Source organism: Hordeum vulgare, chromosome 7H (assembly GCF_904849725.1).
Source record: "Hordeum vulgare subsp. vulgare chromosome 7H, MorexV3_pseudomolecules_assembly, whole genome shotgun sequence".
NCBI classification, from domain to species: Eukaryota; Viridiplantae; Streptophyta; class Magnoliopsida; order Poales; family Poaceae; genus Hordeum; species Hordeum vulgare.
This window is the reverse complement of record NC_058524.1, coordinates 631,814,877-631,839,279: the sequence shown is the minus strand read 5'-3', so window position 1 is coordinate 631,839,279 and position 24,403 is coordinate 631,814,877. Positions and strand designations below refer to the sequence as shown.

At 40.5% G+C, this 24,403-nt stretch overlaps 2 long non-coding RNA genes across 2 annotated transcripts; both read left to right on the top strand.

Moving 5' to 3' along the window:
* The first annotated feature begins 801 nt into the window (after nt 1–801).
* Nucleotides 802–1,701, top strand: LOC123412668. The gene is made up of 2 exons (XR_006613567.1): nt 802–1,092; nt 1,335–1,701. It is a non-coding gene; the product is annotated as an uncharacterized LOC123412668 (long non-coding RNA).
* Nucleotides 1,702–13,390: 11,689 nt separating this feature from the next.
* LOC123412160 lies at nt 13,391–14,253 on the top strand. The gene is made up of 2 exons (XR_006613424.1): nt 13,391–13,663; nt 13,906–14,253. It is a non-coding gene; the product is annotated as an uncharacterized LOC123412160 (long non-coding RNA).
* Nucleotides 14,254–24,403: the final 10,150 nt, after the last annotated feature.

The following is a 24,403-nucleotide window of genomic DNA, read 5'->3' as shown; positions in this document are numbered from 1 at the left end:
TGTTTGATTGTACTTTCCTAGTGGTGTAGCTATTGCATTCGGGCTGTGATCAAGACAAATGAGATGTCTACTTACCATGATTCTCTACGGCTTCCTTTGTCGTGGGAGCGCCATTATCACATGAACATAATTCAATTCGTTGTGTCGACGCCTTGGCAAAGTGCTAGGCTTCCAGGTTGTCCGAATTTCCACGGTCTAAACATTTTCTTGAAAGTGTCATATTTCAAATTTAATATTTCTATCGAAACGATGACAACTGAAGGGACTATGTGTGCAATTTTTACGTTTTTGAATTGTTTCCCATGTTTAGGATAATCCCGGTGCATTGCATTATATCACTATATCCTATTTTTCCGTGTCACATAAAACAAGTTTGATACAAGTAGGACAATGCATAAGTTGCATCAACCACCAATTGGTCCAACTTGTATGATCGATGGAATTAATAAATCCTTGCGAGTTCATTGAATCTGTAGTGCATATGAATAGATGGATAAGAACGAGCCGTACTCCTAGTCACAGAAGGCCTGCCGGTTAAAAATATAAAAAACACACATCCATGCACTCACAAATGACACTAATCCTATAATCATATATAGTTTAGACTCGCTAGCTATCATCCAGCTCCATCTGAGCACGGCGAGTACAAAAATAAAGCCAACGTTCATCATGTATTCCAAACTAAGTCATTAATTATCTTCAGTGACACATCGAATAATACTTGATTCCCACCCATTCACACCTTATTCCCATCATAACGTAACACAACTGCCTATAAATTGTAGGTGCAACAACCATTCAAGAAGCATCTCTCAACACACAACAAACAAACCTAGCTTGGTAACCAAGACAGGTAGCAACAACAAAAGGAGACAATGGAGGGCAAGAGGATGCTCACTGGCACTACCACTTTGAAGGCGATCATGTGCCTGCTCATATTGAGCATCGCTGTTCACTCGACCGCCGCAGCACAATGTAGCTGCTGTGTAAGTGCCCGGGCAAAAGCATGTTGTTTTGCTTGTATTGCCGCAGGTGGCTCCGACATAATATGCAAGAACACTTGTTGTTTCCCCTGTATTCTTGCCGATTCGGGTAAATTCACTGAACTAACTTTGTGCAATGTCTTTGATATATCTGCATGCAAGCTATGTATTGTCTTGTGGACTAATACATATGTATAACCTTCCATGATTTTTCATTAAAGTACTTGATTGACTTCATGTCCCATCTCAAAACTTCAATCATATTAATTTCGACAAACATACATCTTATATTCTCTTCCCATGCAAAATTAACTCATGAGCTAATTGGAGTTCAATATTTCAATTTGATAGTTGTTGCTAAGATGGAAGAAATGGGAGCCAATGTCGCGATGGGAGGAGTAGAATAAAATGATATGCGTGCACTGCTACTAGTATGGATGCCATTCACATGCATATGATGCATTGCTTCAAGCTATGGTCAAGTTATGTTAATGTTTACCTACAATAAATTGTTGAATGTTTGGGGACAACTCTGGTTGAACCATGTGTTTGTCTGAATTACATATATGTTATGCATTTGTGCATGTGTGTCAGCTCACAAGCCTATTTATTTGCTCTTGCTGCTTGTAATAAGGCCATAGAGAGTTTCCACAATGATATGTAGCGTGCACGTATGTTATAATACATTTATATATTGTCTGCGCCCTTGCCAATTTTATTGGAAATTGATTACTGTTGTCAGTCTATGCATGCTCCATATTTAAATTTTCTCGGAAGAGTTTTGATAATTTTCAGCATTTTGGACTACATGAAATAATTAAGAACGTCATACCAAGTAGGATTCTGAATCCTAGCAGGAAAGACAATGTCGAGAAGGAAACTTGTTTGATTTTTGGCTGCTATCAGACTTTTTTTCCCTTGGGATTGTGTGGCTTGCTGTTTGGAGGACACTAAAACACTATACAAGAGTCATGGCTGAGAACATAATTGCCTATTGACCAGGACAAAGAGTCCCCTAATGGAGCAGTTGGATCAACTGCTAATTAATTATTTTTTCATGTAAATAGCTACGTAGAGAATATATTACAAATAGATGGACTTAATTAATACCAGAAAAATATTGCAGTGCATGTGATTAGATGGATAAGAATGAGACACACATACTCAACGGCCGGCCAGCTGGCTTAAACAACACCGAATGCACACAACTTCACAATTACATCAAATTAAGTATATACTCATGTTCCTTTTGTGTGACACCACCACCCTCCTCCAGATTACACCATATAGTGTAATGTCCTCCTGATTTCCTCCTACCACTGCCACCCTCGTGTAGACTTCGTCCTCCTCCCGATCCCATCCTCCTCCCAGACATACCCCTCACGTCGCACCCCATGTTGACTCCACGGGCCCTATGCTAGCACCGCCAAAAGGCAGCTATGTCGAAGGCCCCTTATGTCGCTGTCACCGGCATTGACCATGATGGTGGTGGCAGCCTGACAGCAGGCCCTGTTCCAAAGGTACCGGGGAGGATGGTAATGATGGTGGCCCACTGGTGTGACTAGGGCGGCGCGAACAGGGAGATCACGTGCGGCGGCCTAGGTGACGCCCCTGGATGTGCGCTAGTTGTCACGTCCATGGACTATCAGGATCTCTAGCGTGCTTCTTGGAGATGGTTAGCATCGGTGTTCCATAGATCTGATTTCCTCCTAGATCCGTTGTTGAGTCCGGCCTTGGTCCATTCGACGATGCATAGAGGGACCAAAGAGGGATGATGTAGTTTCCTGCTTGCATTCTAGCGGCTGCGCAAGCTCTATGTTGCGGCTCCACATGGATCTAGCCATCCATTGGTTTGGAGTGGCATGACTGCCAGTGAAAACAACACTGATTTCGGCCATGCCGGATGATGGCAAAGTGTTAGGTGTCATTTCTTGGTAAAAGGCTTCGACGTCACCTCGCTTCGGCTGCTCCGGGGGAAACACTAGATATGGATCTACTAGATGGGATGATAACTGGACGTTCGGTGTCGTTCTCCCTCCTAGGCACATTGTTTTGGAGCAAGTGCTGGCTGGAGTGGCCAACAGGTGGAGCGGTGTTGCATATACCACATCGATGATGTCGGGTGTCGATGGTATGGCGTCGTGCATACTCAATGATAGACACATGCATGATGGTATCGGGGGTGTGGCATCGTGGTGGCGTCGATGATAGTTGGGTCCTGCAAGGTAAAGGCATTGATCACTCTTGAAGACGGGACCATGAAAGATGCCGTCGTTGGATTCTAGTGCAGGCGTATGTGGTGCGTGTTGAGGGTCTGCTAGACCGGCCGGTGCTCTCGACTCATTGTTGGGTGGCTTTGTGAGGCCACCAGATTAGATGGTATGTGTTATTGCGAGGTTAGGGCACATAATCAAACATATAGGTGCGGTGACAAACCGTCATGAAGGTGGCTTTGGGTTGATCCATGTAATTCTTTTGTGAGAATCTATCGAATAACATAACAACAATGGTTGGGGGCATCCTTGTATGCAGAGGTTGGCGGTTTCAACTTCCTTTTCAAAATAAATACTCCCTCCTTTCACGCACAAGGCCTATTGTTTTTCTCACGGTACCCAAGGATGGTCCAGTAGAGAAATTTATTGCCCACTTTACACATCAAACACCGTTACGTCTTTGTAATGACACTTTGTATCATCTCATTGTTATATATTATCATTTAAAAAAACTAGAATATTTACTTTATGGCACATCTTCTGGTATATATGAAAAAAATGCATGCGGAGTATGCTTTCTTGGGGCGAGATTTACAACATGAGTGAAATGTTACGAGTTACCCCTTTGTGCCATGCAGCCACAGCCTGATATACCAGTTGTTTTCTTTGCAGCTTCATCCTGCTGGACAAGCACAACCGATTACTCACATATGAAAAAAAATATCTAGTTGTGATGTAGATGTACCACTGATGTTAATGGGTAAAAACATTTGACGTAAAAATCCAGAATGTTGTCAATTAATCATGATAATAAATTTTATGAATACGAAATTATTCTCCCCTCTCTCCCCCATGGCCGCACCTTTGGCTCGCCGTCGCTAGGTCGCCCTGGCCGTTCCCTCTTGTCCCCGAGGTGCTGAGTAGCTTCGCCTTGACGCCACGCAGCTGCACGCCAGAGGAACCGAAGCCGGGCACCTCCAATCGCCGTCCCGCCATCGTTTTCTTTCTAAGGTTAGCGAGGTCACCGCCGTCGAATTCTCCGTCGTCAGGCCGTCTTCGAGCCCGCTCTCGACGCCTTTGCAACCCTTGTGAGCTGCAGAACCCATTTCTCCCCTTTGCCCCTTCATTCGCGAGCCGTAGCTGCCGTTTCCACCGACTACCGAAGAGCTCTACTGCGGGAGCTCATCGTCGGGGAGGTTTCGGTGGTCCTCGAGCCTAACCGAGGCCACCAATGGCTTCGCGTTGTCGCGTAGGTGTCGTAGGTGCTTAGCTCCGGTCCTTTCGCGCTTTGTATCGTCGATCTCGACGAGGGCCGAGCTCCGGTGGCCGCCTAGGTCATCGCCGACGATGTCTCCGGCCACCCCATCCCCTATGGCTTACTCAAATGGATGTGCGGGCTAGAGGCCGTTCTGTAGGTGGTCTCCACCGGCCAAATGGTCGCTGGAGGTGGGTTTCTGACCCCCTCCGCCATTCCTGGTGCCATCGGTGGCTCAACGCCGGTGAGCTGACCCGGTTTGACCAGGTGGTTTGATCCTTGTATCTCTGGCATGTGGGACCAGCCTTTGGTTAGTTAGGATTTAAATTAAACGGAATAAATTAATTTATCTAACCCTAAACACCCACTAACCAGTGGGCCCAACACCAATAATTAGGACTATAGTTTAAATATAACTCAGTTAGTGCGTGTGTCAGGTGTGTCACTGACGTGTGGAGTTTCTCCTGGTGATGTCATGTTGATGCAGTAATTCTAATTTTGGTTTAAATAAAATCTCAGAAATAGTTATAAACTTCGAAAAATCATAGAAATTAATCTGTAACTCAGATTAAAATAATTTATATATGAAAATTTATCAGAAAAATTCAAGAAATCCATTGGTGTTATTTTCATGCATGATAGAACAAGCTATACCTAAGAATCAGGTCAAATCATTTAAAGGTAATTTAAAAATACCTTTTTTGAAGTAGCATTTGAATCTTTGATTCAAACCAGCTTCAACCAATTCAATATTAGATGCATTAGCTCATCCATCATATCCATGTCATGCCATGATCATGGATCATATTGTTGCATTTGACGTGTATTGATTGTGATTGTTTGTATTGGTAGGCTTCGCTCCACAGGATACTCGGGAGTATCCAACTGAAGGACTGTATCCCTCCGCTGATCCACAAGGCAAGCACCCCTTTTAAGCATTCCCATGAAATCCCATGTTCTCGCTCCTGATCTCATTTATTGCACTAGGACACATCGTGATAAATTCTTTTGCCCGGTAGTTGAACCCATTCCTCTGCGTGACCTGTCATTGTCACAGTAAATAGCTAAACCTTGCAACCTAGCATACCTGGTAGATGCTTGAGCCATGATGTGCTTTACCTTGCTATGCTTGCTATGCTTAGAGTTGTGTCTGGCTTGTTTCATCCGGGTGATGAACTGGAGTGAATGCATGTGTTCTGGTGACAAAGTTGAAGTGTTGAATCTGATTTGTAAAGGTATCAATGAGAGGCTTAGTAGGAGTACATGGCGGGTTGTCTCATTGGATATATCATGGAACTCCATCTAAGCGTGATGGTTATTCCAAAAATTAAGGCAACACTCGTCATCATTGTAGACTTTGTTTTTTGATCGTCTCTCCTTGTCGTCTCGCTCTATATATAAGTCGTAGCAATTGGAAGTAGACACACTGATTAGAGTCCTAGTTAAGTAACCCATTTATTAACATAACTAATTGATGGAGCCTATGCTCACCTTAGCCATGTCAAGACACACTTGTGTACCGAATATGTGCAACTTATCACTAGGATAGCCATAAATATGGACAACAGCTTAGTCATTTGGGTTGAAAGCCGTTATAAGCCATACATGATATTACCTCATTTTTACAACTTCCATATTTTAATTTTTTTTTGATGGAAACCATGACACGAAAAGGACTTTGTGTGCATGTTTTCCATTGTTTGAATAATTTCTTTTTAAGGCTAGTGCAGACGCATTGCTTTATATTAGTATCTATAATGCCTTTATGTCATATAAAACTAGGTTGATACAGCTGACACATGGATCAGTTGCATCAACCACTAATTGGTAGTTCATTGAATTAATTAGAAGTCCATGTGATTAGATAGATAATACCAAGCCACATGCCTAGTCGCCGGCACACAAAACACACACACACACATGCATTGACACAACATACTAATCATATAATCATATATAGTTGAAAGTTGCTTGCTATCATCCGTCTCTGTTTGAGCGAGATGGCATTTATAAAGATTAAGCCAATAATCATTACCAATGTAGACTTGGTTCTGTGATTGAACCTCCACGTTGTCTTCATCTATATATAAGTAGCATTTAGATGTCCTTAAACCAATCGGAGTCCTAAGTAAGTAAATCATTTATTTTCGGATGGAGTCTGTGTTCACATTACCCGTGCCAAGATGCACGTGTCTGCTGAATATGGTCAATTTATTATCACATTTTCCATAGATATAGCCATCGTCTTGGTCATTTGCATTCAAAGCAAAGATAAGCTATCCATGAGAGTACCTATTTTTTAGAATACCTTTGTTAAAGTGCCATATTTCAAATTGGGTATATTTTATGGAAACCATGTCTCGTAAAAGGACTATGTGCGCAAGTTTTCCATTTTTTGAATCGTTTCTCATTTGTAGGCTAATCCCGATGCATTGCATCATATCATTATATCTAACGTTTCTATGTCATATAAAACAAGTTTGATACCATTAGCACAATGCAACAGTTGCATCAATCACTAATTGGTCTATCTTTTATGATTGATGAAATATCATAATCCTTGCAGGTGAGTAGATAGATAAGAACAAGGCACACACCTAGTCACCAATAGGCCCACCGGTTTAAATAACACGAAACACACACCCATGCACTGATTTAAGAGGCTAATAATCCTAATCATGATGCTTCATTTAGGTGTGTTGGTTATTACAAAGACCAACACAACATTCATCATCAATGTAAACTTCATTTTGGGATTGTGACTCGAGGTTGTCTCAATATATATGTATGAAGTAGCCATTAGAAGTCTTTACATTGATCGAATTCCAAATTAAGTAACTCGTTTATTTTCATAACCTGATGATTGAGCCTTGTTCACATTAGCCAAGCCAAGTTGCAGGTATGTGTGTGCCGAATACGGAAAAATTATCACCACATTAGCCATGGATATACCATACATGACACCTATTCTTGAGATCACTTTTTTTAAAAGTGCCATACTTCAATTTTGTTATTTTTTTGGGAAACTATGTCACATATAATAATTTTTGGAAAGGTGTATATTTTATGAGTTGTATGCCATTTTTAGATTAATCCTGGTCTATTGCGTCATATCACTTCTGTAATGTTTCCTTGCATATAAAAACAAGTCCGATACAAGTCACTAGTCTTGGATAAACAATCTATAAACATGGATTCTTCGATAAAAAATGTATATGAAAAGTTTGATACAACTCGCTAGTATTGCATCATATCACTTTCTCTAATGTTTATATACATATACACTTTTCATGTCTTGGATAAAAATTGAGTGTTGGCACCCTTCGCTAGCTGAATAAAAATATATTGTTTGTTAAAATGGCATTGTGATATTCATGAACAAATAAAATAGAAAAAGGTTGCTTGACAAAAAAGGGGTAGTAATTGTCGTGTTTAGTACGTGCAAGTTCTAAGTTTGGGGATTGGCATATGAAGACTTGGGATCAAGTTGTACATATGTCATACTTATCATATGATCTCCAACACCAAGGAGAAGATAAACATTGCGAAAGGTCTATCATAGTGAACCAACTAGCTATCTCGCTTCCAATCAATATTGAGCAAAATATATATGAATAAAATGCTGAAATTGTATTAGCACAAGTCCATACATATGTCCATAAAGCTATATTCAACACCAAAAGTTGCTACCTAAAAACAATCTCTGACGGGATAGAGTTACTTGCATTCACCGTTGTCCCTTCCGGACTAGTAATATTGTAGGTCCTCCCCTGATACGGCTAACTTTGGGTGTCTCATTGCACACTATTGGTGTGGTTCTTGCTTTCTCCCTAACATTGAATATGATATGTAAAGTAGTGTTTCTTCCGCTAGATACGTGTGAATGGATTTATCATGTATTCCAAACTAAGTCATCAATTATCTTTAGTGACACATGGAATACTACTTGATTCCCACCCATTCACACCTTATTCCCATCATAACATAACACAACTGCCTATAATTGTAGGCGCAATACCCATTCAAGAAGCATCTCTCAACAGAAAACAAACAAACCTAGCTTGGTAACCAAGACAGGTAGCAACAACAAAAGGAGACAATGGAGGGCAAGAGGATGCTCACTGGCACTACCACTTTGAAGGCGATCATGTGCCTGCTCATATTAAGCATCGCTGTTCACTCGACCACCTGGGATGATGACTGGACATTCGGTGCCGTTCTCCCTCCAAGGCACACTATTTTGGAGCAAGTGCTGGCCGGAGTGGCCAAGAGGTGGAGTGGTGTTGCATATACCACATCGATGACGTCGGGTTTCGACGGTATGGCGTAGTGCATACTCGATGATAGACACATGCATGATAGTCTCGGGGGTGTGGCATCGTGGTGGCATCGATAATAGTTGGGTCCTGCAAGGTAAAGGCATTGATCGCTCTTGAATATGGGACCAGGAAAGATGCCGTAGTTGGATTCTAGTGCAGGCGTATGTGGTGCGTGTTGAGGGTTGCTAGACCAGCCGATGCTCTCGACTCGTTGTTGGTTGGCTTGGTGAGGCCACCAGATTAGATGGTATGTGTTATTGCGAGGTCAGGGCACATAATCAAACATATAGGTGCTGTGACAAACCGTCATGAAGGTGGCTTTGGGTTGACCCATGTAATTCTTTTTTGAGAATTTATCGAATAATATAACAACAATGGTTGGGGGTACCCTTGTAAGCAGAGGTTGGCGGTTTCAACTTCCTTTTCAAAATAAATACTCCCTCCTTTCATGCATAAGGCCTATTGTTTTTCTCACGGTACCCAAGGATGGTCCAGTAGAGAAATTTATTGCCCACTTTACCCGTCAAACACCGTTACGTCTTTGTAATGACACTTTGTATCATCTCATTGTTATATATTATCATTTTTCAAAAAGAAACTAAAATATTTACTTTATGGCACATCTTCAGGTATATATGAAAAAATGCATGTAGAGTATGCTTTCTTGCGGAGAGACTTACAACATGAGTGAAATGTTACGAGTTACCCCGTTGTGCCATGCAGCTACAACACAATATACCATTTGTTTTCTTTGCAGCTTCATCCTGCTGGGCGAGCACAACCGATTACTCACATAATAAAAAAATAATATCTACTTGTGATGTAGATTTGCCATTGATGTTAATGGGTAAAAACAATTGACGTAAAAATCCAGAATGTTGTCAATTAAACATGATAATAAATTTTAAGAAAACGACATTATAGGTATCTAATAATAGGTCAAAGGCAAAACATTTTAATCTTTGAAAAAACTTTGAATCTGAAAATTGTTCACGCGTTGGGAATAATAATAATCCAAACCATCGCCAGACACGGTTGAGTCATTGAGATACGAACAGGTAGCTGTTTTGAGAAGAAGAAAAAAGTAGATTTTATTATAATCTGCAATGTGTGTCCAGCTCAACCATTATAAATTAATTAGAACAAGTACAAATTATCTGGTCTCTAATTGATATTAAAGTAGTTATGTTTGTTATCCTACAGTTTGCTGCCAACGACAAACCTAGCAAATCAAACACACCTGCTCTCCTTAAACTAGAAACAACAGCAATAACGGAGGATCCACTAAAACGAAGACCGAGAATGTAGCTACTCAATGTTTGTCAATCTTTGGTGGTAAATTGCAAGCGTTCTCCAAGGATGAACTCAAGCAGCATTTGTTCTCCAGGAACGAACATAGGCTTCACCATGCTCCTTTTGCTTTCCTTGATCGAACTCACGGTTTTTGTTATCTTAAGTAGTAGGAGTGTTCTATTATGTTAAATTGGTACTACATACATCACGCTGAAAGCAAACTTTGTGATTTATTTTTTTCCATTCTAGAATTGATAGTGAATTGCATGTGCGAGATTAGGAAGAAGTAGCGTGTACAGTGCGATTTAGGATAAGCTGGTAGATATCATAGCATGCTTGGTATTTATTCATATCACTAATTCGCTGGTCATGGTGTTCAGTTTTGGAAGCCTGAACCTTCAAATGTGAAGCACATTCTTTTAATGGAGGGGTAGGTTAGTTGAGTGAATGGCGGTTGAAGGTGTGAAGATATAAGGTTTTGGTCGTGACGATCCGACAACGGTCCATCTTGGAGCCATGATGCACAAATGTCAAGACGCTGGTCTGGTCTGCAAAACTCATAGTGTGCTGCATTTCTCCCCTCTCACATTACGCATAATACTTGTATTTCCCATTCTGCTTCGATTGCAAATTTTGCACCTGAGAATATGTGTGCTTCTTCATTTTGAATTTTGATTACAAGAGAGAGGAGATAGCAATTTCTAGTGGGAGGACATAGCTCAGTACATTGAGTTTGAGATGGGACAACAAATTAGTCTATAAATACGGATCCATGCTTGTGGTAAACTATACTATTATTTAGAAAATCCTTATGAAAAAGTCACATGTTGGCCTACAAAAGAAGTTCAGTTATTGTTGAGAAGAGACAAAATGCTAAGACGATCAATGCACAATATATACACATCATAAGACATTGTTTACGCTAGCCCAAGCATGATGGTGTGTTTATTACACTTAGTAGCTTACTTAGTATACGCTAGCGATCATGATGAGCAATCCAACAACGGTCCATCTTGGAGACGTGTAACACAAATGTCAAAAGGATGGTCTGGTCTGCAAACCTAACAGTGTGCTGCATTTCTCCCCTCTCACATTACGCATGATACTTGTATTTCACATTCTGCTTCTGTTGCAAATTTTGCACTTGAGAATATGGGTGCTTCTTCATTCTGAATTTTGATTACAAGAGAGAGGAGATAGCAATTTCTAGTCGGAGGATGTAGGTGAATACATTGAGTTTGAGACGGGACAACAAATTAGTCTATAAATACTGATCCATGCTTGTGGTAAACTATACTATTATTAAGAAAAGTCGTATGAAGAAGTCACATGTTGGCCTACAAAAGAAGTTTAGTTATTGTCGAGAAGAGACGAGATGCTAAGACGATCAATGCACAATATATACACGTCATAAGAAATTGTTTAGGCTAGCCCAAGCGTGATGGCGTGTTCATTACACTTAGTAGCTAACTTGATATAAGCTAGCGATCATGATGAGCAATCCATCCTTTATTGTATTTAGAGATAAACCTACCATTGGTATATTTCAAATTCTATATATCATGTGTGATCCACACCATCATCAGACGCGATCGAGTCATAGATTTGGCACATGTAGCCATTTTGACTTGCCGCAATTTTTTTGGATATTTGTTAATATACATGATGCTGAAAGCATACTTTGTAATTAATTGTTTTGCATGGTGTTGAGTTGATAGTGAACTTCATGTTGGCCTACAAAGAAAGTTCAATTATTGTTGGAAAGAGACGGAATACAAACACAGTATATGTCCGTCATAAGACAGTGATTAGGCTAGACCAAGTACGATGTTGTTTTCAGTGCACATAATCGATAACTTAATATATGCTAGTGATTATGACGAGGTATCGACCTTTTATTGTATTTAGAGACTTACGCGCCATATATTTGAAAGTCTATATATCATGTTAGATCCACATCATGAGAGAAGGAAGATTCATGTGCAAACATAGTCTACTCTTGAGTTAAGTACTAGGTAGATATTTACCACATGCCCATCTCAACCATTGTTCTTCCGGGTGGTTTTTTTCGTTTTTTTCAGAATCGTCTTTTCTGTTTTGTTTTGCCTAGCTTGAGTGAGCGTAAACAATATCTTACGACGGATATATATATATATATATATATATATATATATATATATAGACTATTCTCAACAATAATTGCACTTTCTTTGAAGACGACATTATGTTCCGTTTGAGTCAAGTCAAACCAAGATAGATTAGCAGTTTGTATGGATCTTATGTCTCTTCCCTTGTTTACATTTACAAGATCTGACACCCGCAACACCATCCCTTCTCCCCCCTTGTGTATACCTGTCGAGGACTACACAGCATGAGGGGTTTTTGATATATCTCCGCCGTTTTTCATATTTTGGAACCCAACTCACGGCTCCCATGTTGTCCCACCCAAATGTTCGCATCGGCGTACCTCAAAGTGTTCATGCCTAATATTTGTTCATGATATTTCTATGTTTGATTGTACTTTCCTAGTGGTGTAGCTATTGCATTCGGGCTGTGATCAAGACAAATGAGATGTCTACTTACCATGATTCTCTACGGCTTCCTTTGTCGTGGGAGCGCCATTATCACATGAACATAATTCAATTCGTTGTGTCGACGCCTTGGCAAAGTGCTAGGCTTCCAGGTTGTCTGAATTTCCACGGTCTAAACATTTTCTTGAAAGTGTCATATTTCAAATTTAATATTTCTATCGAAACGATGACAACTGAAGGGACTATGTGTGCAATTTTTACATTTTTGAATTGTTTCCCATGTTTAGGATAATCCCGGTGCATTGCATTATATCACTATATCCTATTTTTCCGTGTCACATAAAACAAGTTTGATACAAGTAGGACAATGCATAAGTTGCATCAACCACCAATTGGTCCAACTTGTATGATCGATGGAATTAATAAATCCTTGCGAGTTCATTGAATCTGTAGTGCATATGAATAGATGGATAAGAACGAGCCGTACTCCTAGTCACAGAAGGCCTGCCGGTTAAAAATATAAAAAACACACATCCATGCACTCACAAATGACACTAATCCTATAATCATATATAGTTTAGACTCGCTAGCTATCATCCAGCTCCATCTGAGCACGGCGAGTACAAAAATAAAGCAAACGTTCATCATGTATTCCAAACTAAGTCATTAATTATCTTCAGTGACACATCGAATAATACTTGATTCCCACCCATTCACACCTTATTCCCATCATAACGTAACACAACTGCCTATAAATTGTAGGTGCAACAACCATTCAAGAAGCATCTCTCAACACACAACAAACAAACCTAGCTTGGTAACCAAGACAGGTAGCAACAACAAAAGGAGACAATGGAGGGCAAGAGGATGCTCACTGGCACTACCACTTTGAAGGCGATCATGTGCCTGCTCATATTGAGCATCGCTGTTCACTCGACCACCGCAGCACAATGTAGCTGCTGTGTAAGTGCCCGGGCAAAAGCATGTTGTTTTGCTTGTATTGCCGCAGGTGGCTCCGACATAATATGCAAGAACACTTGTTGTTTCCCCTGTATTCTTGCCGATTCGGGTAAATTCACTGAACTAACTTTGTGCAATGTCTTTGGTATATCTGCATGCAAGCTATGTATTGTCTTGTGGACTAATACATATGTATAACCTTCCATGATTTTTCATTAAAGTACTTGATTGACTTCATGTCCCATCTCAAAACTTCAATCATATTAATTTCGACAAACATACATCTTATATTCTCTTCCCATGCAAAATTAACTCATGAGCTAATTGGAGTTCAATATTTCAATTTGATAGTTGTTGCTAAGATGGAAGAAATGGGAGCCAATGTCGCGATGGGAGGAGTAGAATAAAATGATATGCGTGCACTGCTACTAGTATGGATGCCATTCACATGCATATGATGCATTGCTTCAAGCTATGGTCAAGTTATGTTAATGTTTACCTACAATAAATTGTTGAATGTTTGGGGACAACTCTGGTTGAACCATGTGTTTGTCTGAATTACATATATGTTATGCATTTGTGCATGTGTGTCAGCTCACAAGCCTATTTATTTGCTCTTGCTGCTTGTAATAAGGCCATAGAGAGTGTCCACAATGATATGTAGCGTGCACGTATGTTATAATACATTTATATATTGTCTGCGCCCTTGCCAATTTTATTGGAAATTGATTACTGTTGTCAGTCTATGCATGCTCCATATTTAAATTTTCTCGGAAGAGTTTTGATAATTTTCAGCATTTTGGACTACATGAAATAATTAAGAACGTCATACCAAGTAGGATTCTGAATCCTAGCAGGAAAGACAATGTCGAGAAGGAAACTTGTTTGATTTTTGGCTGCTATCAGACTTTTTTTCCCTTGGGATTGTGTGGCTTGCTGTTTGGAGGACACTAAAACACTATACAAGAGTCATGGCTGAGAACATAATTGCCTATTGACCAGGACAAAGAGTCCCCTAATGGAGCAGTTGGATCAACTGCTAATTAATTATTTTTTCATGTAAATAGCTACGTAGAGAATATATTACAAATAGATGGACTTAATTAATACCAGAAAAATATTGCAGTGCATGTGATTAGATGGATAAGAATGAGACACACATACTCAACGGCCGGCCAGCTGGCTTAAACAACACCGAATGCACACAACTTCACAATTACATCAAATTAAGTATATACTCATGTTCCTTTTGTGTGACACCACCACCCTCCTCCAGATTACACCATATAGTGTAATGTCCTCCTGATTTCCTCCTACCACTGCCACCCTCGTGTAGACTTCGTCCTCCTCCCGATCCCATCCTCCTCCCAGACATACCCCTCACGTCGCACCCCATGTTGACTCCACGGGCCCTATGCTAGCACCGCCAAAAGGCAGCTATGTCGAAGGCCCCTTATGTCGCTGTCACCGGCATTGACCATGATGGTGGTGGCAGCCTGACAGCAGGCCCTGTTCCAAAGGTACCGGGGAGGATGGTAATGATGGTGGCCCACTGGTGTGACTAGGGCGGCGCGAACAGGGAGATCACGTGCGGCGGCCTAGGTGACGCCCCTGGATGTGCGCTAGTTGTCACGTCCATGGACTATCAGGATCTCTAGCGTGCTTCTTGGAGATGGTTAGCATCGGTGTTCCATAGATCTGATTTCCTCCTAGATCCGTTGTTGAGTCCGGCCTTGGTCCATTCGACGATGCATAGAGGGACCAAAGAGGGATGATGTAGTTTCCTGCTTGCATTCTAGCGGCTGCGCAAGCTCTATGTTGCGGCTCCACATGGATCTAGCCATCCATTGGTTTGGAGTGGCATGACTGCCAGTGAAAACAACACTGATTTCGGCCATGCCGGATGATGGCAAAGTGTTAGGTGTCATTTCTTGGTAAAAGGCTTCGACGTCACCTCGCTTCGGCTGCTCCGGGGGAAACACTAGATATGGATCTACTAGATGGGATGATAACTGGACGTTCGGTGTCATTCTCCCTCCTAGGCACATTGTTTTGGAGCAAGTGCTGGCTGGAGTGGCCAACAGGTGGAGCGGTGTTGCATATACCACATCGATGATGTCGGGTGTCGATGGTATGGCGTCGTGCATACTCAATGATAGACACATGCATGATGGTATCGTGGGTGTGGCATCGTGGTGGCGTCGATGATAGTTGGGTCCTGCAAGGTAAAGGCATTGATCACTCTTGAAGACGGGACCATGAAAGATGCCGTCGTTGGATTCTAGTGCAGGCGTATGTGGTGCGTGTTGAGGGTCTGCTAGACCGGCCGGTGCTCTCGACTCATTGTTGGGTGGCTTTGTGAGGCCACCAGATTAGATGGTATGTGTTATTGCGAGGTTAGGGCACATAATCAAACATATAGGTGCGGTGACAAACCGTCATGAAGGTGGCTTTGGGTTGATCCATGTAATTCTTTTGTGAGAATCTATCGAATAATATAACAACAATGGTTGGGGGCATCCTTGTATGCAGAGGTTGGCGGTTTCAACTTCCTTTTCAAAATAAATACTCCCTCCTTTCATGCACAAGGCCTATTGTTTTTCTCACGGTACCCAAGGATGGTCCAGTAGAGAAATTTATTGCCCACTTTACACATCAAACAACGTTACGTCTTTGTAATGACACTTTGTATCATCTCATTGTTATATATTATCATTTAAAAAAACTAGAATATTTACTTTATGGCACATCTTCTGGTATATATGAAAAAAATGCATGCGGAGTATGCTTTCTTGGGGCGAGATTTACAACATGAGTGAAATGTTACGAGTTACCCCTTTGTGCCATGCAGCCACAGCCTGATATACCAGTTGTTTTCTTTGCAGCTTCATCCTGCTGGACGAGCACAACCGATTACTCACATATGAAAAAAAATATCTAGTTGTGATGTAGATGTACCACTGATGTTAATGGGTAAAAACATTTGACGTAAAAATCCAGAATGTTGTCAATTAATCATGATAATAAATTTTATGAATACGAAATTATTCTGACCTCTCTCCCTCATGGCCGCACCTTTGGCTCGCCGTCGCTAGGTCGCCCCCGCCGTTCCCTCTTGTCCCCGAGGTGCTGAGTAGCTTCGCCTTGACGCCACGCAGCTGCACGCCAGAGGAACCGAAGCCAGGCACCTCCAATCGCCGTCCCGCCATCGTTTTCTTTCTAAGGTTACCGAGGTCACCGCCGTCGAATTCTCCGTCGTCAGGCCGTCTTCGAGCCCGCTCTCGACGCCTTTGCAACCCTTGTGAGCTGCAGAACCCATTTCTCCCCTTTGCCCCTTCATTTGCGAGCCGTAGCTGCCGTTTCCACCGACTACCGAAGAGCTCTACTGCGGGAGCTCATCGTCGGGGAGGTTTCGGTGGTCCTCGAGCCTAAACCGAGGCCACCAATGGCTTCGCGTTGTCGCGTAGGTGTCGTAGGTGCTTAGCTCCGGTCCTTTCGCGCTTTGTATCGTCGATCTCGACGAGGGCCGAGCTCCGGTGGCCGCCTAGGTCATCGCCGACGATGTCTCCGGCCACCCCATCCCCTATGGCTTACTCAAATGGATGTGCGGGCTAGAGGCCGTTCTGTAGGTGGTCTCCACCGGCCAAATGGTCGCTGGAGGTGGGTTTCTGACCCCCTCCGCCGTTCCTGGTGCCATCGGTGGCCCAACGCCGGTGAGCTGACCCGGTTTGACCAGGTGGTTTGATCCTTGTATCTCTGGCATGTGGGACCAGCCTTTGGTTAGTTAGGATTTAAATTAAACGGAATAAATTAATTTATCTAACCCTAAACACCCACTAACCAGTGGGCCCAACACCAATAATTAGGACTATAGTTTAAATATAACTCAGTTAGTGCGTGTGTCACTGACGTGTGGAGTTTCTCCTGGTGATGTCATGTTGATGCAGTAGTTCTAATTTTGGTTTAAATAAAATCTCAGAAATAGTTATAAACTTCGAAAAATCATAGAAATTAATCTGTAACTCAGATTAAAATAATTTATATATGAAAATTTATCAGAAAAATTCAAGAAATCCATTGGTGTTATTTTCATGCATGATAGAACAAGCTATACCTAAGAATCAGGTCAAATCATTTAAAGGTAATTTAAAAATACCTTTTTTGAAGTAGCATTTGAATCTTTGATTCAAACCAGCTTCAACCAATTCAATATTAGATGCATTAGCTCATCCATCATATCCATGTCATGCCATGATCATGGATCATATTGTTGCATTTGACGTGTATTGATTGTGATTGTTTGTATTGGTAGGCTTCGCTCCACAGGATACTCGGGAGTATCCAACTGAAGGACTGTATCCCTCCGCTGATCCACAAGGCAAGCACCCCTTTTAAGCATTCCCATGAAATCCCATGTTCTCGCTCCTGATCTCATTTATTGCACTAGGACACATCGTGATAAATTCTTTTGCCCGGTAGTTGAACCCATTCCTCTGCGTGACCTGTCATTGTCACAGTAAATAGCTAAACCTTGCAACCTAGCATACCTGGTAGATGCTTGAGCCATGATGTGCTTTACCTTGCTATGCTTGCTATGCTTAGAGTTGTGTCTGGCTTGTTTCATCCGGGTGATGAACTGGAGTGAATGCATGTGTTCTGGTGACAAAGTTGAAGTGTTGAATCTGATTTGTAAAGGTATCAATGAGAGGCTTAGTAGGAGTACATGGCGGGTTGTCTCATTGGATATATCATGGAACTCCATCTAAGCGTGATGGTTATTCCAAAAATTAAGGCAACACTCGTCATCATTGTAGACTTTGTTTTTTGATCGTCTCTCCTTGTCGTCTCGCTCTATATATAAGTCGTAGCAATTGGAAGTAGACACACTGATTAGAGTCCTAGTTAAGTAACCCATTTATTAACATAACTAATTGATGGAGCCTATGCTCACCTTAGCCATGTCAAGACACACTTGTGTACCGAATATGTGCAACTTATCACTAGGATAGCCATAAATATGGACAAAAGCTTAGTCATTTGGGTTGAAAGCCGTTATAAGCCATACATGATATTACCTCATTTTTACAACTTCCATATTTTAATTTTTTTTTTGATGGAAACCATGACACGAAAAGGACTTTGTGTGCATGTTTTCCATTGTTTGAATAATTTCTTTTTAAGGCTAGTGCAGATGCATTGCTTTATATTAGTATCTATAATGCCTTTATGTCATATAAAACTAGGTTGATACAGCTGACACATGGATCAGTTGCATCAACCACTAATTGGTAGTTCATTGAATTAATTAGAAGTCCATGTGATTAGATAGATAATACCAAGCCACATGCCTAGTCGCCGGCACACAAAACACACACACACACATGCATTGACACAACATACTAATCATATAATCATATATAGTTGAAAGTTGCTTGCTATCATCCGTCTCTGTTTGAGCGAGATGGCATTTATAAAGATTAAGCCAATAATCATTACCAATGTAGACTTGGTTCTGTGATTGAACCTCCACGTTGTCTTCATCTATATATAAGTAGCATTTAGATGTCCTTAAACCAATCGGAGTCCTAAGTAAGTAAATCATTTATTTTCGGATGGAGTCTGTGTTCACATTACCCGTGCCAAGATGCACGTGTCTGCTGAATATGGTCAATTTATTATCACATTTTCCATAGATATAGCCATCGTCTTGGTCATTTGCATTCAAAGCAAAGATAAGCTATCCATGAGAGTACCTATTTTTTAGAATACCTTTGTTAAAGTGTCATATTTCAAATTGGGTATATTTTATGGAAACCATGTCTCGTAAAAGGACTATGTGCGCAAGTTTTCCATTTTTTGAATCGTTTCTCATTTGTAGGCTAATCCCGATGCATTGCATCATATCATTATATCTAACGTTTCTATGTCATATAAAACAAGTTTGATACCATTAGCACAATGCAACAGTTGCATCAATCACTAATTGGTCTATCTTTTATGATTGATGAAATATCATAATCCTTGCAGGTGAGTAGATAGATAAGAACAAGGCACACACCTAGTCACCAATAGGCCCACCGGTTTAAATAACACGAAACACACACCCATGCACTGATTTAAGAGGCTAATAATCCTAATCATGATGCTTCATTTAGGTGTGTTGGTTATTACAAAGACCAACACAACATTCATCATCAATGTAAACTTCATTTTGGGATTGTGACTGGAGGTTGTCTCAATATATATGTATGAAGTAGCCATTAGAAGTCTTTACATTGATCGAATTCCAAATTAAGTAACTCGTTTATTTTCATAACCTGATGATTGAGCCTTGTTCACATTAGCCAAGCCAAGTTGCAGGTATGTGTGTGCCGAATACGGAAAAATTATCACCACATTAGCCATGGATATACCATACATGACACCTATTCTTGAGATCACTTTTTTTAAAAGTGCCATACTTCAATTTTGTTATTTTTTTGGGAAACTATGTCACATATAATAATTTTTGGAAAGGTGTATATTTTATGAGTTGTATGCCATTTTTAGATTAATCCCGGTCTATTGCGTCATATCACTTCTGTAATGTTTCCTTGCATATAAAAACAAGTCCGATACAAGTCACTAGTCTTGGATAAACAATCTATAAACATGGATTCTTCGATAAAAAATGTATATGAAAAGTTTGATACAACTCGCTAGTATTGCATCATATCACTTTCTCTAATGTTTATATACATATACACTTTTCATGTCTTGGATAAAAATTGAGTGTTGGCACCCTTCGCTAGCTGAATAAAAATATATTGTTTGTTAAAATGGCATTGTGATATTCATGAACAAATAAAATAGAAAAAGGTTGCTTGACAAAAAAGGGGTAGTAATTGTCGTGTTTAGTACGTGCAAGTTCTAAGTTTGGGGATTGGCATATGAAGACTTGGGATCAAGTTGTACATATGTCATACTTATCATATGATCTCCAACACCAAGGAGAAGATAAACATTGCGAAAGGTCTATCATAGTGAACCAACTAGCTATCTCGCTTCCAATCAATATTGAGCAAAATATATATGAATAAAATGCTGAAATTGTATTAGCACAAGTCCATACATATGTCCATAAAGCTATATTCAACACCAAAAGTTGCTACCGAAAAACAATCTCTGACGGGATAGAGTTACTTGCATTCACCGTTGTCCCTTCCGGACTAGTAATATTGTAGGTCCTCCCGTGATACGGCTAACTTTGGGTGTCTCATTGCACACTATTGGTGTGGTTCTTGCTTTCTCCCTAACATTGAATATGATATGTAAAGTAGTGTTTCTTCCGCTAGATACGTGTGAATGGATTTATCATGTATTCCAAACTAAGTCATCAATTATCTTTAGTGACACATGGAATACTACTTGATTCCCACCCATTCACACCTTATTCCCATCATAACATAACACAACTGCCTATAATTGTAGGCGCAATACCCATTCAAGAAGCATCTCTCAACAGAAAACAAACAAACCTAGCTTGGTAACCAAGACAGGTAGCAACAACAAAAGGAGACAATGGAGGGCAAGAGGATGCTCACAGGCACTACCACTTTGAAGGCGATCATGTGCCTGCTCATATTAAGCATCGCTGTTCACTCGACCACCTGGGATGATGACTGGACATTCGGTGCCGTTCTCCCTCCAAGGCACACTATTTTGGAGCAAGTGCTGGCCGGAGTGGCCAAGAGGTGGAGTGGTGTTGCATATACCACATCGATGACGTCGGGTTTCGACGGTATGGCGTAGTGCATACTCGATGATAGACACATGCATGATAGTCTCGGGGGTGTGGCATCGTGGTGGCATCGATAATAGTTGGGTCCTGCAAGGTAAAGGCATTGATCGCTCTTGAATATGGGACCAGGAAAGATGCCGTAGTTGGATTCTAGTGCAGGCGTATGTGGTGCGTGTTGAGGGTTGCTAGACCAGCCGATGCTCTCGACTCGTTGTTGGTTGGCTTGGTGAGGCCACCAGATTAGATGGTATGTGTTATTGCGAGGTCAGGGCACATAATCAAACATATAGGTGCTGTGACAAACCGTCATGAAGGTGGCTTTGGGTTGACCCATGTAATTCTTTTTTGAGAATTTATCGAATAATATAACAACAATGGTTGGGGGTACCCTTGTAAGCAGAGGTTGGCGGTTTCAACTTCCTTTTCAAAATAAATACTCCCTCCTTTCATGCATAAGGCCTATTGTTTTTCTCACGGTACCCAAGGATGGTCCAGTAGAGAAATTTATTGCCCACTTTACCCGTCAAACACCGTTACGTCTTTGTAATGACACTTTGTATCATCTCATTGTTATATATTATCATTTTTCAAAAAGAAACTAAAACATTTACTTTATGGCACATCTTCAGGTATATATGAAAAAATGCATGTAGAGTATGCTTTCTTGCGGAGAGACTTACAACATGAGTGAAATGTTACGAGTTACCCCGTTGTGCCATGCAGCTACAACACAATATACCATTTGTTTTCTTTGCATCTTCATCCTGCTGGGCGAGCACAACCGATTACTCACATAATAAAAAAATAATATCTACTTGTGATGTAGATTTGCCACTGATGTTAATGGGTAAAAACAATTGACGTAAAAATCCAGAATGTTGTCAATTAAACATGATAATAAATTTTAAGAAAACGACATTATAGGTATCTAATAATAGGTCAAAGGCAAAACATTTTAATCTTTGAAAAAACTTTGAATCTGAAAATTGTTCACGCGTTGGGAATAATAATAATCCAAACCATCGCCAGACACGGTTGAGTCATTGAGATACGAACAGGTAGCTGTTTTGAGAAGAAGAAAAAAGTAGATTTTATTATAATCTGCAATGTGTGTCCAGCTCAACCATTATAAATTAATTAGAACAAGTACAAATTATCTGGTCTCTAATTGATATTAAAGTAGTTATGTTTGTTATCCTACAGTTTGCTGCCAACGACAAACCTAGCAAATCAAACACACCTGCTCTCCTTAAACTAGAAACAACAGCAATAACGGAGGATCCACTAAAACGAAGACCGAGAATGTAGCTACTCAATGTTTGTCAATCTTTGGTGGTAAATTGCAAGCGTTCTCCAAGGATGAACTCAAGCAGCATTTGTTCTCCAGGAACGAACATAGGCTTCACCATGCCCCTTTTGCTTTCCTTGATCGAACTCACGGTTTTTGTTATCTTAAGTAGTAGGAGTGTTCTATTATGTTAAATTGGTACTACATACATCACGCTGAAAGCAAACTTTGTGATTTTTTTTTTCCATTCTTGAATTGATAGTGAATTGCATGTGCGAGATTAGGAAGAAGTAGCGTGTACAGTGCGATTTAGGATAAGCTGGTAGATATCATAGCATGCTTGGTATTTATTCATATCACTAATTCGCTGGTCATGGTGTTCAGTTTTGGAAGCCTGAACCTTCAAATGTGAAGCACATTCTTTTAATGGAGGGGTAGGTTAGTTGAGTGAATGGCGGTTGAAGGTGTGAAGATATAAGGTTTTGGTCGTGACGATCCGACAACGGTCCATCTTGGAGCCATGATGCACAAATGTCAAGACGCTGGTCTGGTCTGCAAAACTCATAGTGTGCTGCATTTCTCCCCTCTCACATTACGCATAATACTTGTATTTCCCATTCTGCTTCGATTGCAAATTTTGCACCTGAGAATATGTGTGCTTCTTCATTTTGAATTTTGATTACAAGAGAGAGGAGATAGCAATTTCTAGTCGGAGGACGTAGCTCAGTACATTGAGTTTGAGATGGGACAACAAATTAGTCTATAAATACGGATCCATGCTTGTGGTAAACTATACTATTATTTAGAAAATCCTTATGAAAAAGTCACATGTTGGCCTACAAAAGAAGTTCAGTTATTGTTGAGAAGAGACAAAATGCTAAGACGATCAATGCACAATATATACACATCATAAGACATTGTTTACGCTAGCCCAAGCATGATGGTGTGTTTATTACACTTAGTAGCTTACTTAGTATACGCTAGCGATCATGATGAGCAATCCAACAACGGTCCATCTTGGAGACGTGTAACACAAATGTCAAAAGGATGGTCTGGTCTGCAAACCTAACAGTGTGCTGCATTTCTCCCCTCTCACATTACGCATGATACTTGTATTTCACATTCTGCTTCTGTTGCAAATTTTGCACTTGAGAATATGGGTGCTTCTTCATTCTGAATTTTGATTACAAGAGAGAGGAGATAGCAATTTCTAGTCGGAGGATGTAGGTGAATACATTGAGTTTGAGACGGGACAACAAATTAGACTATAAATACTGATCCATGCTTGTGGTAAACTATACTATTATTAAGAAAAGTCGTATGAAGAAGTCACATGTTGGCCTACAAAAGAAGTTTAGTTATTGTCGAGAAGAGACGAGATGCTAAGACGATCAATGCACAATATATACACGTCACAAGAAATTGTTTAGGCTAGCCCAAGCGTGATGGTGTGTTCATTACACTTAGTAGCTAACTTGATATACGCTAGCGATCATGATGAGCAATCCATCCTTTATTGTATTTAGAGATAAACCTACCATTGGTATATTTCAAATTCTATATATCATGTGTGATCCACACCATCATCAGACGCGATCGAGTCATAGATTTGGCACATGTAGCCATTTTGACTTGCCGCAATTTTTTTGGATATTTGTTAATATACATGATGCTGAAAGCATACTTTGTAATTAATTGTTTTGCATGGTGTTGAGTTGATAGTGAACTTCATGTTGGCCTACAAAGAAAGTTCAATTATTGTTGGAAAGAGACGGAATACA